The 19,153-nt window shown below is 45.9% G+C and overlaps 1 pseudogene; it reads left to right on the top strand.

The window, feature by feature from the left end:
• Positions 1-5,861: 5,861 nt before the first annotated feature.
• LOC126428548 (5S ribosomal RNA) lies at positions 5,862-5,979 on the top strand (annotated as a pseudogene).
• The last annotated feature ends 13,174 nt before the right edge of the window (positions 5,980-19,153 follow it).

A 19,153-nucleotide genomic window follows, 5' to 3' on the forward strand; every position in this document is an offset into this window, starting at 1 on the left:
GTGAAGAAGAGGCGTGAGTCGTGCTTGGGTAGCTCCGATGTTAGAGTACTTGCCCGTGAAACTAACTTAAGGACAGCACAGATATCCATGCCCGAGGCAGGATTCGAACCTGCGACCATTGCGGTCACGTGGTTCCTGACTGTAGCGCCTTGAACCGCTCGGCCTCCGCGGCCGGCTCAAAATCTCATTCAGATTTGTTATTTTGTCTGTCGCCCATACCCTGTGACACATCTGCGTAACACAAAGTTAAATGTGAATTGCAGAGTAATCATGTAGATGTAGATTGTATTTTTTCATTTTCAATAAAAATCTTTAATACTATTTGTTTGAATGTTGCCTAGCGATCCGAGAAAGCGTGTTTCCTATACACCCCATATTTGACGACTGGGCTGGATTTAACTCATCTCATCTGTGTATTTGGATGTAGATTTAGGAGATACTTGTGTAGCCGGCCGAAGTGGCCGTACCTGTTAAAGGCGCTGCAGTATGGAACCGCAAGACCGCTACGGTCGCAGGTTCGAATCCTGCCTCGGGCATGGATGTTTGAGATGTCCTTAGGTTAGTTAGGTTTAACTAGTTCTAAGTTCTAGGGGACTAATGACATCAGCAGTTGAGTCCCATAGTGCTCAGAGCCATTTGAACCATACTTGTGTACGACAGCCGGCCGCGGTGGCCCTGCGGTTCTAGGCGCTGTTGTCCGGAACCGCGGGACTGCTACGGTCGCAGGTTCGAATCCTGTATCGGGCATGGATGTGTGTGATGTCCTTAGGTTAGTTACGTTTAAGTAGTTCTAAGTCTAGGGGACTGATGACCACAGCAGTTGTCCCATAGTGCTCAGAGCCATTTTGTGTACGACAGATGAATGTGAACAGCTGCATCCAACCAGTCACGGACTCATAGCACAACATCAACACCATGGTGTCTATTATTCATTGCTTTGTGTGAATGCGAAGGTTCACACACGTTTCTTCCGCTTACGAGTTGGTCATCATGATACAGAAAAGCTACGAAGCGTCCCAAATACGTAGCCGACCTTAACAGGTGTTCCGGTCCGCGCCGATTAAAGGACGAGACGCACGCAGCCTGCGGTCCAGTGCGTGATTTACGCCGTGTTAATGAAGAGCCTCCTCGGCGAGCTATCAGTCAGACGGGTTGACCGAAGATTCGAAGCGGCCCTCTGGAGTTCGGAGGTCACGCGTTCTGACCTCGGGCCCGGCAACGTGTCCCGGCTGGAGGCGCCGGGGGCTGATGAAGAAGAGTGGCGACCGCGCCGGGGCGAGTGAGGACGAGCTAAGTTTGATGGCGGCCATCAGGCGCGCTCCTCAGCTGTACAAGGGCGGCCATTTGTCAAGCCTCCCTTCCCTCGTGGCCCGGTGTTTGGGAGCAGAGCACGCACATCGCGCCACATGCTCAGGTCCTGCGCGAGTCCGTGGAGAACACGCATACCCTCTTACTGAGAGCATGAGGCAGTTAGGTGAAGAGAGTGAAAAGTTCAGAACTGAGAAAGGAGTTAGGCAAGATGATTATACACTGAATCTCCAAGGAAACTGGTATAAGCGTGCGTATTCAAATACAGAGATATGTAAACAGGCAGAAGATGACGCTGCCGTCGGCAACGGCTATACAGGGTGTTACAAAATGGTACGGACAAACTTTCAGGAAACATTCCTCACACACAAATAAAGAAAAATTGTTATGTGGACATGTGTCCGGAAACGCTTAATTTCTATGTTAGAGCTCATTTTTGATTCGTCAGTATGTACTGTACTTCCTCGATTCACTGCCAGTTGGCCTAATTGAAGGAAGGTTATGTTGACTTCGGTGCTTGTGTTGACATGCGACTCATTGCTCTACAGTACTAGCATCAAGCACATCAGTACATAGCATCAACAGGTTAGTGTTCATCACGAACGTGGTTTTGCAGTCAGTGCAATGTTTACAAATGCGGAGTCGTCAGATGCCCATTTGATGTATGGATTAGCACGGGGCAATAGCCGTGGCGCGGTACGTTTGTATCGAGACAGATTTCCAGAACGAAGGTGTCCCGACAGGAGGACGTTCGAAGCAATTGATCGGCGTCTTAGGGAGCACGGAACATTCCAGCCTATGACTCGCGACTGGGGAAGACCTAGAACGACGAGGACACCTGCAATGGACGAGGCAATTCTTCGTACAGTTGACGATAACCCTAATGTCAGCGTCAGAGAAGTTGCTGCTGTACAAGGTAACGTTGACCACGTCACTGTATGGAGAGTGCTACGGGAGAACCAGTTGTTTCCGTAGCATGTACAGCGTGTGCAGGCACTATCAGCAGCTGATTGCCCTCCACGGGTACACTTCTGCGAATCGTTCATCCAATAATGTGTCAATCCTCATTTCAGTGCAAATGTTCTCTTTACGGGTGAGGCTTCATTCCAACGTGATCAAATTGCAAATTTTCACAATCAACATGTGTGGACTGACGAGAATCCGCACGCAATTGTGCAATCACGTCATCAACACAGATTTTCTGTGAACGTTTGGGCAGGCATTGTTGGTGATGTCATGATTGGGGCCCATGTTCTTCCACTTACGCTCAATGGAGCACGTTATCATGATTTCATACGTGATATTCTACCTGTGCTGCTAAACATGTGCCTTTACAAGTACGACAAAACATGTGTTTCATGCACGATGGAGCTCCTGCACATTTCAGTCGAAGTGTTCGTACGCTTCTCAACAACAGATTCGGTGACCGATGGATTGGTAGAGGCGGACCAATTCCATGTCCTCCACGCTCTCCTGACCTCAACCCTCTTGACTTTCATTTATGGGGGCATTTGAAAGCTCTTGTCTACGCAAACCTGGTACCAAACGTAGAGACTCTTTGTGCTCGTATTGTGGACGGCTGTGATACAATACGCCATTCTCCAGGGCTGCATCAGCGGATCAGGGATTCAATGCGACGGAGGGTGGATGCATGTTTCCTCGCTAACGGAGGACATTTTGAACATTTCCTGTAACAAAGTGTTTGAAGTCACGCTGGTACGTTCTGTTGCTGTGTTTTTCCATTCCATGGTTAATGTGATTTGAAGAGAAGTAATAAAATGAGCTCTAACATGGAAAGTAAACGTTTCCGGACACATGTCCACATAACATATTTTCTTTCTTTGTGTGTGAGGAATGTTTCCTGAAAGTTTGGCCGCACCTTTTTGTAACACCCTGTATAAGACAACAAGTGTCTGGCGCAGTTGTTAGATAGGTTACAGCTGTAACAGTGGCTGGATATCAAGATTAATTGAGTTTGAACGTGTCGTTACAGTCGGCGCATGAGCGATGGGACACAGCACCTCCGAGGTAGCGATGAAGTGGGGATTTTGCCATACGACCATTTCACGAGCGTACTGTGAATATCAGGAATCCGGTAAAACATCAAATCTCCTACATCGCTGCGGCCAGAAGAGATCCTCGCAAGAACGGGACCAATGACGAGTGAAGAGAATCGTTCAATGTTACAGACATGCAACCCTTCCGCAAATTGCTGCTGATTTCAGTTCTGAGCCATCAACAAGTGTCAGCGTGCAAACCATTCAACGAAACATCAGCGATATGGACTTTCGGAGCCGAAGGCCCACACTTGTACCCTTCATGACTGCAGGACACAATGCTTTACGCCTCTCCCGGGCCCGTTAACACCGACATTTCACTATTGATGACTGGAAAGATGTTGCCTGGTCGGAGGAGTCTCGTTTCAAATTGTTTCGAGCGGATGGACGTGTACGGGTATGGAGCCAACCTCATGAATCCGTCGACCCTGACCGAGCGAGGTGGCGCAGTGGTTAGACACTGGACTCGCATTCGGGAGGACGACGGTTCGATCCCGCGTCCGGCCATCCTCACTTAGGTTTTCCATGATTTCCCTAAATCACTCAAGGCAAATGCCGGGATGGTTCCTCTGAAAGGGCACGGCCGACTTCCTTCCCTAATCCGATGAGACTGATGACCTCGCTGTCTGGTCTCCTTCCCCGAACAACCCCCAACCCCGTCGACCCTGCATGTCAGCAGGGGACTGTTCAAGCTGATGGGGGCTCTGTAATGGTGTGAGGTGTGTGCAGTTGGAGTGATATGGGACCCCTGATACCACTAGACATCTAGATACGACTCTGACAGATGACACGTATGTAAGCATCTGTCTGATCGCTTGCATCCACTCATGTCGATCGCTGTCCAGTGTGTATCCCGACGGACTTGGGTAGTTCCAGCAGGACAATGCGGCACCCCACACGTCCAGAATTGCTATAGAGTGGCTCTTCTGAGTTTAAAGACGTCTGTTGGCCACCAAACCCACGAGACATAAAGATTACTGAGCATATCTGAGATGCGTTGCAATGTGCTGTTCAGAAGACATCTCCACCACGTCGAACGCTTACGGATTTATGGACAGACCAGCGGGACTGATGGTGTTAATTCCCTCCAGCACTACTTCAGACATTAGTCGAGTCCATGCCACGTCATATTGGTGCACTTGGGCTGTGTCCGCCCCGATAGCTCAGTGGTCAGAGCGACGGACTGTCAAGCCAAGTGGCCCTGCTGAGTAGGAGACGTTCACGGACAGGGTGTTATGTTGTCTTTATCATAATCATCTTATGCACATCGACGCTCAAGTCGCTGAAGTTCAAAATGGTTCAAATGGCTCTGAGCACTATGGGACTTAACATCTGAGGTCATCAATCCCCTACAACTTAGAACTACTTAAAACTAACTAACCTAAGGACATAACACACATCCATTCCCCAGGCAGGATTCGAACCAGCGACCGTAGCGGTCACGCGGTTCCAGACTGAAGCGCCTAGAACCGCACGGCCACAACGGCCGGCTGTCGCTGAAGTGGCGTCAGCTCAAAAGACTTGCACCTAGTGACCAGTCTACCCGACGGGAGGCCCTAGCCACACGACATTTCATTTCACTTGGGCAGTTCCGCCCGTGTGCTCGCGGGTAGGTGCGCCAATTGCTTTGGTACTTCAGTGTATTTCGCCAAAGGTGTTTCCTTCGACGTCGGACGAAATCTTGAGATCGTGAAGCTGGAATGAAAAAGCAATACACTCAGTCATATGGAGTAGCAATATGCACGTATCCAAATAGCGGTAATATCACGCACACAAGGTATAAATGGGCGGAGCTGTCATTTCTGCTCAGGTGGTTCATTTGAATAGGTTGACAACGTGGTAATGGCCCGATGATGGGAGTCAAGAGAGTGTGAACGTGGAATGCTAGTTCGAGTTAGATGAATGGGATACTTCATTTCGGAAATGGTCAGGGAATTCAATATTCCGAGATCCACGGTTTGAAGAGAAAGCCGAGAATACGAAATTTCAGGCATTACCTCTCCCCGACGGCATTCACTTAACGACCGATAGCAGTGACGTTTTCCTAGAGTTGTCAGTCCTGACAGACAAGCAACACTGCATGAAGTAACGTCAGAAATCAATGTGGGACTTACGACGGAAGTATTTGTTAGCACAGTGCTGCGAAACCTGTCGTTAATGGGCTATGGCAGCAGACGACCAACCTGAGTGCCTTTGCTAACAGCACGACTTCAGCGCCTCTCGTGGACTCTTATCAATTGGACCCTAGACGACTGGAAAACCGGGGCCTGGTCAGATGAATCCCGACTACAGTCGGTAAGAGCTGATGGTAGAGATCGAGTGTGGCACATGCTCCACAAAGCCAATGAGCCAAGTTGTGAGCAAGGCACTGTGCAATCTGGCGGTGAGTCCATAACGCTGGGCTCCCTGTTTACATGGAATCTAGTGGGTCATCTGGTCCAACTGAACCGTTCGTTGACTGCAAATAGTTACGTTTGACTAACCTGAAACTATTTAGGCAACGGCCTTGCCGTAGTGGATACACCGGTTCCCGTGAGATCACCGAAGTTAAGCGCTGCCAGGCGTGGTCGGCACTTGGATGGGTGACCATCCGGGCCGCCATGCGCTGTTGCCATTTTTCGGGGTGCACTCAGCCTCGTGATGCCAGTTGAGGAGCTACTCGCCCGAATAGTAGCGGCTTCGGTCAAGAATGCCATCATAACGACCGGGAGAGAAGTGTGCTGACCCCACGCCCCTCCAATCCGCATCCTCCACTGAGGATGAGGATGACACGGTGGTCGGATGGTCCCGGTAGGACACTCGTGGCCTGAAGTGTGTTACTTGGAAACTATTTGCTGCAATCGATGGACTATATTTTTTTGGATGACAGTGCGCTATTCACAGGGTAACAGTCGTTCGTAATTGGTTTGAAAAACATTGCAGCGAATGAAATTTCCTGGCAGACTAAAACTGTGTGCCCCACTGAGACACGAACTCGGGACCTTTGCCTTTCGCGGATAAGTGTTACCCAAGCACAACTCACAACCCGTTCTCACAGCTTCAAATCTGCCAGGACCTCGTCTCCTATCTTCCAAACTTCACAGTTGCTCTTCTGAGAACCTTGCAGAACTAGCACTCCTGGAAGATAGCAGACGAGGTACTGGCAGATTTGAAGCTGTGAGGATGGGTCGCGAGTCGTGCTTGGGTAGCTCAGTCGGTAGAGCACTTAACGGCGAAAGGCAAAGGTCCCGAGTTCGAGTCTCGGTCCGGCACACAGTTTTAGTCAGCCAAGAAGCTTCAAATCAGCGCACACTACGCTGCAGAGTGAAAATCTCAGCCGCACAGGATTAGCAGAACGGTCTGAGGAGAAGCAGTCATGGGTTGTGCGGCTGGTCCCGGCGGAGGCTGAAGTCCTCCCTCGGGCATGGGTGTGTGTGTTTGTCCTTAGGATAATTTAGGTTAAGTAGCGTGTAAGCTTAGGGTCTGATGACCTTAGCAGTTAAGTCCCTTAAGATTTCAACACATTTTTTTTTTTAAATCTCATTGTGATTGTAGCGAATGATTTGGCTAACCAAATGGTCCGACATTAATCACATCGAACATTTATGGTCATAATCGAGAGGTCAGCTCGTGCATAAAATCTTGCCCTGCCAACACTTTGGCAATTATGAAAGACTATGGGAGCAGGATGGTTCAGCATTTCTGCAGCAGACTTCCAGTGAATCGTTGACTCCATGCTACCACGAGTTGCTGCGCGGCATCGGTCAAAAGGATGCCCGACACGATATTTGGAGGAATTCAATGACTTTAGTCACCTCAATGTGTATTCACACGTATCAGTGGTGAGTTGTAAACTTAACTACTTCGTTAATTATACGGGATATCGATTTAATTAGACTATTCAAATTCATTGTCTTACACTGCAAGTTGTTCACGAAGGTACGAGTGTACGGGTTAGGTTCCCAGAAATGTGGATGGCTCGAAGACCTCTTACGTAAGAGAACGCAGCGTGTACTCGACAAGTGTTCATCAGAGACAGGGGTACCGTCATGAGATCCCCAGGGAAGTGCAATGGGCAGCTATTGTTTCCTATGCAGATAATGATCTCACGGAGAGGGTGGGCGAAAACCTGCGGTTGATTGCTGATGATGTGGTGTACGAGAAGGGGTCGATATGAACTGCAGTATGTCTTTCTTTTGTAGTTCTTTTTTCTTTTTTTTTTTAGCTGAGCCCTTCATTTTTCATTCTGTAGCCAACTTCCTCTCCTCAAGAACAGTACCAAAGCGTGTCAAAGTTCACCATTCACGAGGACATGACGTTATTAAAACCGGAACACAAAATTGCCTTTGACTGTCGTGTACTAACACACAGTACACACAGTACAATCACCCGGGATAGCATACCAAGTCCACTTACTGAAGCTGACGGTAAACGGATGAAAACATGATCATTCAATGAACCATCTTCACTTAAAGTCTTGTGTGAATAAAATATACACGAACGATGGTAAGGTAGAAATGCTACTTATCTATGGAGAATGTAAGTTAGCATAACAGCAACTGCAATAATATTTCCTTATTTGCAGTACGAGTACATGTAATACAATACTGTAGTGTTTTAAGCAACATGTTGTGTGCAGTAACGACGGTTCTTCATTAAAACTGCCTCATAAGTACGTTTCTTTCACTGTAGTTGACTGAATGAATGGTGAGCACTATTTTGCTGCCATCTGCTGTCTTTCCAATAGTGATTTTTTTTTACGTCGCTAATTTACATTTCTAATCACAGCCTCATCTTCAGTGATTCACTTCTTATCCGAAGATGTCCACTGCGATGAAAACACACTAGAAACGTGTATATGCAATTTTTTCTGACTTGTGTTACATACGACTTCCACAAGTTTACACGTTGAACATAGTGTAAACAACGTACAGAAGTTATTTCATTCTGATAACAAAAACAACAGACATGAGATAAATTATGCTGATATACCGAAAGTACCCTCCGCCGCACACCATTAGGTGGCTTGCGGAGTACGATTTAGATGTAGATACCCGTTTGTGGCATGCTGATACGGCAGCGAAGGTCCCCGCGTAACAACTGAAGTCGCGATGAAATGGCAAAGTAAAAAATCACTACTGGAAACACCGCAGACGTGTTAAACTAATAACTCGTCAATTTTATGAAGTTGGCAGTACAAAAATGCGCACCTGTGATTCTGCAAACTATCGAGAAAAATACGAACGATGCAGTTTATAATGAATTTTCGACTGCATCGTATGGTATCTGGCTTTTTAATCGTTTCATAAAAGTTACAGCAGATCTTATACAAAACATGTGCATTTATTTGAAGGGCTTATTTCAATAGTGGTACAAGTCCATTACCTCCACTTTCCTGCCTACAATGCTTCTGAAATTAATGATCCAAACAAACAGAAAGAAAGGTTCATCTCTAGCAAGAAGCCATATGCTTGAATATTTCTGGTATCTCAACTGAAGATTTTTCAGCGCTCATTTAACTTTAAGACTCTGCATCTCAAAATGAACAAAAATGGACTTGTACCACTATTGAAATAAGCCCTTCATTTAATACTAGCATAGAGAGAAGGGTACAGTCATTTTAATTATTTCACTTTTCACAATTTACAAATACGATTGGAGATAATGATAAAGGAAGAAGTATTTCAGTGCCTTATTTAAACAATGTATTATGTAGGACTCAGCGTCTGTTAGTTAAGAAGTATGGACGCACCACTGTTGTTCCACAAATAGCAGTTTACACACAAGAAAGATTAATCCATAATTAAAAAACTCCAAATGAACGTTTACAAAACAATTTGCTGTATGGCGAACGGTGGAGTTTTTAACGTGGGATACAACGAACATAGACTTAGAACATAGACTTAGAGAAAGCTTTTGACAATGTTGACTGGAATACTCTCTTTCAAATTCTAAAGGTGGCAGGGGTAAAATACAGGGAGCGAAAGGCTATTTACAATTTGTACAGAAACCAGATGGCAGTTATAAGAGTCGAGGGACATGAAAGGGAAGCAGTGGTTGGGAAGGGAGTAAGACAGGGTTGCAGCCTCTCCCCGATGTTGTTCAATCTGTATATTGAGCAAGCAGTAAAGGAAACAAAAGAAAAATTCGGAGTAGGTATTAAAATTCATGGAGAAGAAATAAAAACTTTGAGGTTCGCCGATGACATTGTAATTCTGTCAGAGACAGCAAAGGACTTGGAAGAGCAGTTGAATGGAATAGACAGTGTCTTGAAAGGAGGATATAAGATGAACATCAACAAAAGCAAAACAAGGATAATGGAATGTAGTCTAATTAAGTCTGGTGATGCTGAGGGAATTAGATTAGGAAATGAGGCACTTAAAGTAGGAAAGGAGTTTTGCTATTTGGGGAGCAAAATAACTGATGATGGTCGAAGTAGAAAGGATATAAAATGTAGGCTGGCAATGGCAAGGAAAGCGTTTCTGAAGAAGAGAAATTTGTTAACATCCAGTATTGATTTAAGTGTCAGGAAGTCATTTCTGAAAGTATTTTATGGAGTGTAGCCATGTATGGAAGTGAAACATGGACGATAAATAGTTTGGACAAGAAGAGAATAGAAGCTTTCGAAATGTGGTGCTACAGAAGAATGCTGAAGATTAGATGGGTAGATCACATAACTAATGAGGAAGTATTGAATAGGATTGGGGAGAAGAGAAGTTTGTGGCACAACTTGACCAGAAGAAGGGATCGGTTGGTAGGACATGTTCTGAGGCATCAAGGGATCACCAATTTAGTATTGGAGGGCAGCGTGGAGGGTAAAAATCGTAGAGGGAGACCAAGAGATGAATACACTAAGCAGATTCAGAAGGATGTAGGTTGCAATAGGTACTGGGAGATGAAAAAGCTTGCACAGGATAGAGTAGCATGGAGAGCTGCATCAAACCAGTCTCAGGACTGAAGACCACAACAACAACAACAAACAACGAACATTTGTTAGGGTAGAAAGTTGCTAATGTTTATAAATCTACTTCCGAGACGCATTTAATATCGGGACACGATTAAAAGGGAGTAGTCGAAAAGATGATTCAGCACAGAGAGAAGAAAGTTTTACTCTTTCCATGGACGACTTTATTCCACGGTTTCTACTGTCTGACTTGAATCCTTGTCTTGGAAAACATTGAGATCTTTAGACTTATGGTCAGTAACGATGACCTCATTGTAAACAAACGACTGTAGTTACGTAGCAAAAGCTTCTACAACGCCTTTAAGTCACTGCTCTTTACCTCATGATACTTTGGTTCATGTTTCCGTTCACTTCCATCTCGGAAACGTTGTGTCTTCCTTTTCTTTTTGGACTCCGTACTTGCTTACTTTTATCATGCCAGACGGCACTGTTTTCGAAATTCAGTTTGCAGGTTTTAAGCCAACCACGGTTTTCCCCTTTTTTTTCATTTATTGAATTTCAATTCCCCCCGAAGGGGGCGGGCTGGCAGCAGCTTAGTATGCCGCTCTTCAGCCGACAGATTTTGTGACAAAGATCAAGAGAACAAATAATAAAAAACAGGCGACAAAATCGGAGACTTAGAGAGTAACAAGGCGAAAAGAAATCGTGGAACGTAAAACAACAACACAGGGATGATGACGCTAATAAAAATACAGACGAAGCAGACAGGGAAAACAATAGACAATTAAAAAAACACGGCGACAGTCTGGATTCTGTTCGCAAAGGACATAAAATTCACACCTAGCGACAGCATGGTTTCTGTTCGCAACACGAGAAAGACAAACAACACTGAATAGTCACTGGAACACTGCACTAAAAAGTTGGCAAATGTGACACATTTTCCCCTTTTGTTTATTATGATAAAATCCTTCTACAGTACGTTCTTTATTCTCGGCGTGTATTTGTAATTAACCCTGTTATTCCTTTTACGCTGCATACTGTCGTAGTCATTTTTATAAAAATAATATTTTATTCACTTTACATCTTTTATACATTCTTTCTTTTAGACTACTGACGGTTTACACTGTTTAAAACATTTATATATGCACCATACTGATGACCTACTGAAATAGTTGCGTATTTCTCACAGCAGAGCGTTTATCACGCTGCTAGCGCCCAGTAAGTGGCGCACTCTACACCACATTTATCTGACATCGCAACTACAGTAGTTGCCACACGGTCAGTCCCGTGTCTGGTATTTCAACAAGTTTTCTGTTTCCACAAAGGACTTCATTCCACAGTTTCTACTGTCTTACTTGAATCCTTATCTCATCATGTATGTTTACAATTTTACCGCCGTGTAATTTATGTAAGTGCCAGTTTTATATCTTGTACTCCATGCCATTGCTGCAAATTATGAAGTATTTCAGAGTTAATTTTATAACAAGTTTAAATATTGTAGGGACTTTACTTTTGACAAATTTTGTGCAATGAACTGGTTGGCTAAGTACTCTGTGTAGGATGTTCCGAGATTCCCGTTATAAACTTCTAGGATTTGTAGAGGGGAGTCCGTATATAATACACTCCTGGAAATGGAAAAAAGAACACATTGACACCGGTGTGTCAGACCCACCATACTTGCTCCGGACGCTGCGAGAGGGCTGTACAAGCAATGATCACACGCACGGCACAGCGGACACACCAGGAACCGCGGTGTTGGCCGTCGAATGGCGCTAGCTGCGCAGCATTTGTGCACCGCCGCCGTCAGTGTCAGCCAGTTTGCCGTGGCATACGGAGCTCCATCGCAGTCTTTAACACTGGTAGCATGCCGCGACAGCGTGGACGTGAACCGTATGTGCAGTTGACGGACTTTGAGCGATGGCGTATAGTGGGCATGCGGGAGGCCGGGTGGACGTACCGCCGAATTGCTCAACACGTGGGGCGTGAGGTCTCCACAGTACATCGATGTTGTCGCCAGTGGTCGCCGGAAGGTGCACGTGCCCGTCGACCTGGGACCGGACCGCAGCGACGCACGGATGCACGCCAAGACCGTAGGATCCTACGCAGTGCCGTAGGGGACCGCACCGCCACTTCCCAGCAAATTAGGGACACTGTTGCTCCTGGGGTATCGGCGAGGACCATTCGCAACCGTCTCCATGAAGCTGGGCTACGGTCCCGCACACCGTTAGACCGTCTTCCGCTCAAGCCCCAACATCGTGCAGCCCGCCTCCAGTGGTGTCGCGACAGGCGTGAATGGAGGGACGAATGGAGACGTGTCGTCTTCAGCGATGAGAGTCGCTTCTGCCTTGGTGCCAATGATGGTCGTATGCGTGTTTGGCGCCGTGCAGGTGAGCGCCACAATCAGGACTGCATAAGACCGAGGCACACAGGGCCAACACCCGGCATCATGGTGTGGGGAGCGATCTCCTACACTGGCCGTACACCACTGGTGATCGTCGAGGGGACACTGAATAGTGCACGGTACATCCAAACCGTCATCGAACCCATCGTTCTACCATTCCTAGACCGGCAAGGGAACTTGCTGTTCCAACAGGACAATGCACGTCCGCATGTATCCCGTGCCACCCAACGTGCTCTAGAAGGTGTAAGTCAACTACCCTGGCCAGCAAGATCTCCGGATCTGTCCCCCATTGAGCATGTTTGGGACTGGATGAAGCGTCGTCTCACGCGGTCTGCACGTCCAGCACGAACGCTGGTCCAACTGAGGCGCCAGGTGGAAATGGCATGGCAAGCCGTTCCACAGGACTACATCCAGCATCTCTACGATCGTCTCCATGGGAGAATAGCAGCCTGCATTGCTGCGAAAGGTGGATATACACTGTACTAGTGCCGACATTGTGCATTCTCTGTTGCCTGTGTCTATGTGCCTGTGGTTCTGTCAGTGTGATCATGTGATGTATCTGACCCCAGGAATGTGTCAATAAAGTTTCCCCTTCCTGGGACAATGAATTCACGGTGTTCTTATTTCAATTTCCAGGAGTGTATGTTGACTACGAAACTATGTCCGGGAAGAGGACCGTTTCCATTCTACGACGGCTTCAGTTCAAATATTTAACTCGTCCGCTTCTGCTTGCTGCTTGAGGAACTGAATTAGGCATGATTCAGTACAATTATTAGGAAACAATTGGAAAGGAAGCATAACGAAACATCCTTCTATCGCTTATGCACTTTTGTTTGCATTAACACCTAAACGCTGCGTGTTTACATTATTTAAAAACAAGAAAGAGCCTATTGTACGCACAGAACAGTACTGATGCATTGCAACAGCGGATCGATGTGGCGACCGCCAACATTGTTACAGGCATTATACCTGCGAAGCAAGTTCTGGTACACACTCTCCATCCCACATGGTGTCTCTTCAGTTTCCACTCCGGCGGCCAGAACCCTCGTAAGCAGGTTTCCCTCTGTCTCTACAGGAGTCTCGTAAATTAAACTTTGCATAGGACTCCACGAGAAGCAGACAAAGTCGCCCTGTATACCCTATTACGTTCCAGGACAGGCAGCTCCGAGACTTTTCTCTTTACATCAGCAGACGTGAACGCATTACCCACATGAACTGAAACCGTCGCAGAGTGGAAACTGTACGTTTACGGACGTGGGTTTCTAAACAAAACATCATGTACTCACTCCCCTCTACAAGTTCTTGAAATTCCTAACGGCAGTTTCCCAACATACTCTTTATCGAAAAAATATTCCAGTTTTAAGGGAAGTATTCAGAAAAACATGACCCAGCGAGACAGTAAATGTTTCAGAGTGCAGGAGGCCAATTTCAGGACCTGCTCTAAGGACTATGCATGTCTTGTGAAAGACATAGTTCCATTTATAGTGTGTTTCAAATGTTAGAGCGGGTCTCTCTTCCCCAGTGTAGTAAATACGTTCCTTTCCTGTTGATAAGTTTTCTAATTATTTCTGTGCCACGACAAATAATTTGTTTTTAACTCGTTACACTTCCTGAACAATTCCGACGTGTCTTCACAATAACCGTTGAATTCAACATTAAATAAAATGTACTTGGCCGGCCGAAGTGGCCGTGCGGTTAAAGGCGCTGCAGTCTGGAACCGCAAGACCGCTACGGTCGCAGGTTCGAATCCTGCCTCGGGCATGGATGTTTGTGATGTCCTTAGGTTAGTTTGGTTTAACTAGTTCTAAGTTCTAGGGGACTAATGACCTCAGCAGTTGAGTCCCATAGTGCTCAGAGCCATTTGAACCATTTTTTTGAAATGTACTTGTCTAATACTTATCGTCTGATAAACATTAAACAGCATATCATTTTATGGGGCAGATCAAAATTAGAAAATGAAAAAAAAAAAATAAACCGAGACACAGAACATAGCTGAGGAACTCGAGTATTCTATTGCAAATTTGTATATGCTGCCGCAACTGAACAGCATTTCAGTATTTATTGAACGAAGATTCTTGATGGAGAAGTGCTTACAGTGTTACCAAATATCCTTTGTTTGACAACTGTTTTGGTGCCGAAAACGTACATGGGGCGAAACTGTTACGAGCCACTGTGTACTGCTAGTTTGCAAGGAATCGTGCTTCGGCGCCCTAGTGCGCGAATTTTTTTTCAGCCCGTATGTTAGCATTACTAAGGAACGAGACATAATTCGCATGCATGTGGAATGGAAATCTGTTAATGAGAAAAAATTTCTGCTATTTCGACTTTAACAAATTTTAGTTCCATTTAGCCTACCTTACACTAATGACTGGTGACCTAGGCCCTCTCAAGGGGAGTGAAGTGATGGGAGAGAGGTAAGAGCGCCTTCCCCCTCCGCTCCACGGGAATCAACTACGCAGAATTTTTTTTTTATTTTTACTACAGAATTCTTATACGGGCAGAGGCATATAGAACTATTTTTCAAAATACGTTGAAAACTAAAAATATTGTAATAAAAGTTTTTCGTCTTGAAGGGGACACGGAAGTCGACCCCTCTACCCGCCCCCATCCGTAGGGTGGGGTGGTGGATGGGTGGGGGTGGGGGGGGGGGACTTTGAAACGTTAAACAGAAATCCCCAGCTCTTTTTTTATTGCGCAACTCAGTTCTCCGGAAAAAAAAGTAGATGGCTTGGTATTTAAAATTTTCTTCTTCGTATGATACGAGTAGATAGCGCTGTAATCGACAAAAATCAAAATGCCTTATAAGCAGTTGAAAAACGAGAATATCTCAAGAAATATGTAACAGATTACGATCACAAGGGGTCAGAAAGGCAGTTATTCTAAGCTCTTTAATGAGAAACCGGGCTTTTTATACCATAAAAACCTGATTCTCCGGAACACTGACCACATTATTGACGTAATTTCTTTCACAGGCGATGCTCGAAATGAGTCAACCGACGGGGATCCTCCACTTGCAAAATAGTGCATATTATGCCGATTCAACTGACTACGTTTCGTAGAAGTTGATTCCTCACGGAAACGTAACTGCGAAATAAAATCGTCGTGGAGTGCTTGTTGTTGTTGTATCCAACTGCAGAAGTTCAAGCGGTTTCCAAAGTCGTCCACATCTAGTTGCTGCAGTATGGAATTTGTGTTCGTCTAGTGTGTTCACAACACTGCTTTGCAAAATTCCTTAACCTCGTGCAATCTGCCGAGAATTAATGTATTTTTTTTTTTTTTTTTGCCTTCAAAATCTGTTTCTTATTAAAGATTTTAGACTAACTGCGTATGTAACTTCCTGAGAGTTTAATCTGATGTGTATTTCTTGAGATATTGTCTCATTTTCCTACGACTTTAATCCATTTTGACTTTTGTAGATTACAGCGCCATCTATGAGGCAACGAAAAAAGTGTTATGTACAACAGTTACGTATTTTTTTCCTGGAGAATTAGGATTCGCAATAAAAAATGAGGGTTCCTATTTAAGTGTGCAGTATGTTCACAACACTGCTTTGCAAAATTCCTTAACTTCATGCGATGTACCGAGAACTAATGTATTTTTTTGCCTTCAAAATCTGTTTCTTACTAAAGATTTTAGAATAACTGCTTATCTGACCTCGTGAGAGCCCAATATGATGTGTATTTCTTGAGATATTGACTCATTTTTCTACGTCTTTAACCCATTTTGATTTTTGTAGATTGCAGCGTCATCTATCAGGCAACGAAAAAAATATTATATACAATAGTTACGTATTTTTTCCCGGAGAATTCGTATTCGCCATACAAAATTAGGGTTCCTTTTTAAAATTTCAAAGCTGACCCATGTCTCACCCCCTGGAAGTTGAGGCAACAGGGGTCGAGCTCTGTGTCATTGACTATGTCCCATCGAGACGAACAACTTTTATTGCAACTTCTTTTTTCAAAAAAAAATCCGATCCGCATTTTTCTAGATATTTTCAAAAAGCAGTTTTAAATGTCTCACTGTGCGCACTTCTTGTGGCACGAGACCTCTCGAAACTGCCCGATTCATGTTACGTCACGAAGACATTGCCAATTTATCATCACGAATCATGGACGTCCGCAGAAATTTATCCAGACGTAGGGTGATGAAACTCTAAAATTGCCTTTTTTCATAAAAATGAAAGAAGGAAATTTTGGAGTTTTAACGCCATCCCTTCGGATAAATTACTGCGGACGTCCATGATTCGTGATGATAAATTGGTTCAAAATGGTTCAAATGGCTCTGAGCACTATGGGACTTAACATCTGAGGTCATCAGTCCCCTAGAACTTACAACTACTTAAACTTAACGCACCTAAGGACATCACACACATCCATGCCCGAGGCAAGATTCGAACCTGCGACCGCAGCGGTCGCGCGGTTCCAGACTGAAGCGCCTAGAACCGCTCGTCCACTTCGCCCGGCGATATACGTATTGGTAAGGTCTCCGTGACATAAGATGACTACATTCGAAAAGACACCCTTTTCCTGCTGGTACAGTGGTCACGAAAAATTGCTTTGCTGCGGTACTCACCCCGCAAGCAACTTGAGACCCGCCATGGGGGGACGACGACGCAGTATTCCGTCAGTCAGCTGAGGACGCAAAACGCTGCTTGTTGGCTGTGCGAGGCTCGATGGCCCACTAAACGCAACGGGACCAGAGCAGTTTTGGCGGACGCAGCCCAGGCCATTTGCGGGTGGTTTATGAGGGTGGGTTTCAAGGCCGGCTTCCCACACGCCCGGTAACGCACCCCCTACCCCTCCCCTCTCCCTCTCCCACCCCAGTCGGGGTTACTCATTATCGTCCCATGTCCGGGTTCGGCCGCCGCCCCCATTAAGCCACAAAAATGCGGATGCGGTCCCGCGGTCGAGCCCCTACTGTGTCGCTGATAGCGAAGGCGCGTCCCGGCAGATAGCGTAGCAAATGCGCATCCTTCTGGAAATCTGCCGTCCCCGCTTTCTCCAGCGCCTCGACACACTCAGCCACTCTTCTCGCTCGATTGGAGCAGATTTTTCTTTTTCTTTACCTGCCCTGCAGAATTTATGCTCCACTGTGTGTGTTAGGAGGAGTAACCAGTATTCATGGATATGACAGGGACAATCATTTGAAGAAAAAATCTTCATATGGACGTAGCCCATATTCCGAATGGTTTGCGAAACAGAACAATTTTAATGCACAGGTAGGACATTCAAAGTAGCCCGCCTTCCCTTTGAATGTGGAAGCAATATTTTGACTTCCCAAAAAAATGGTTCAAATGGCTTTGAGCACTATGGGACTTAGATTCTGAGGTCATCAGTCCCCTAGAACTTAGAACTACTTAAACCTGACTAACCTAAGGACATCACACACATCCATGCCCGAGGCAGGATTCGAACCTGCGACCGTAGCGGTTCCATACTGTAGCGCCTAGAGCCGCTCGGCCACCCCGGCCGGCCTTGTTGCATTTCTCCACGCTCTTACGGAAACAGTCTGTATAGTACGACGACACTGACAAATTCCTGGTTTTCGTATCTGATGTCAATGATTTGATTTTGCTTAATGAGATGCCATAAATTGCTTCTGAGAACATGATCATTGTCAGTCGACCGAAACTGCTTGTTTGAATAAAGATTTGACTAGCAGCTGAGAGCGCTTATCAAGACGAATTTCAAACCAGCTAGAGTGTTTCCGTTTATTTCGAAAATGGATCACTGACCGCGCCGGCCAGAGAGGAGTGTTGACCTGGTCCTCAGAAGAAGACACTGGCTCGCGGCACGGGGAAGAATGCAGGCCATTGACACCGGCGGGGCCCTTCCCCTATTGTGCGTGGCGTTGCGCCACGGGCTGGGTGGCCCTGCGGCCACAAAGGGATTCACAAGGGCTGCCGTCGCCCTGTGGCGTCGCACGTTGCCGCCAAACAGCCCGAAGACCCGTCCAGCAGAGGACAATGACAGCCCTGGTGAGCCACCCGCAAGTGGTTCCAACGACAACAGTGTCTTCTACACTGAAGAGCCGAAGAAACTGGTACACCAGCCTAATATCGTGTAGTGTCCCGCGAGCATCTAGACGTGCCGCAACACAATCTGCCATGGACTCGACTAATATCTGAAGTAGCGCGTAGGCTTAGCTCTGGGTCGCACTGGGTGTTGTGCTACGTTCAGTTTGTGTTAACGTGCCTCAGCAATGCCTCTGCGACGAGCGTATCGTCGTCGCCGGCGGCGCAGTGCTCCAGTGTATAAAACGCTGAGAGCAATAGACATTGATTTGACTGGACAGTTTAATAAGCAACAGCTTATAGGTGGCCCCAGTGTTTTTCGTGGATTACGAATGGAGTTCAGCTATGAAACACAAGCTGTTTTTGGAGGCAGTACATTGCTCCTGATCTATATATTAACGACATAGGAGACAATCTGAGTATCCCTCTTGGTTTATTTGCAGATGATGCTGTCATTTACCGTCTTATAAAGTCATCAGATGATCGAAACG

Source organism: Schistocerca serialis, chromosome 12 (assembly GCF_023864345.2).
Source record: "Schistocerca serialis cubense isolate TAMUIC-IGC-003099 chromosome 12, iqSchSeri2.2, whole genome shotgun sequence".
Lineage (NCBI taxonomy): Eukaryota > Metazoa > Arthropoda > Insecta > Orthoptera > Acrididae > Schistocerca > Schistocerca serialis.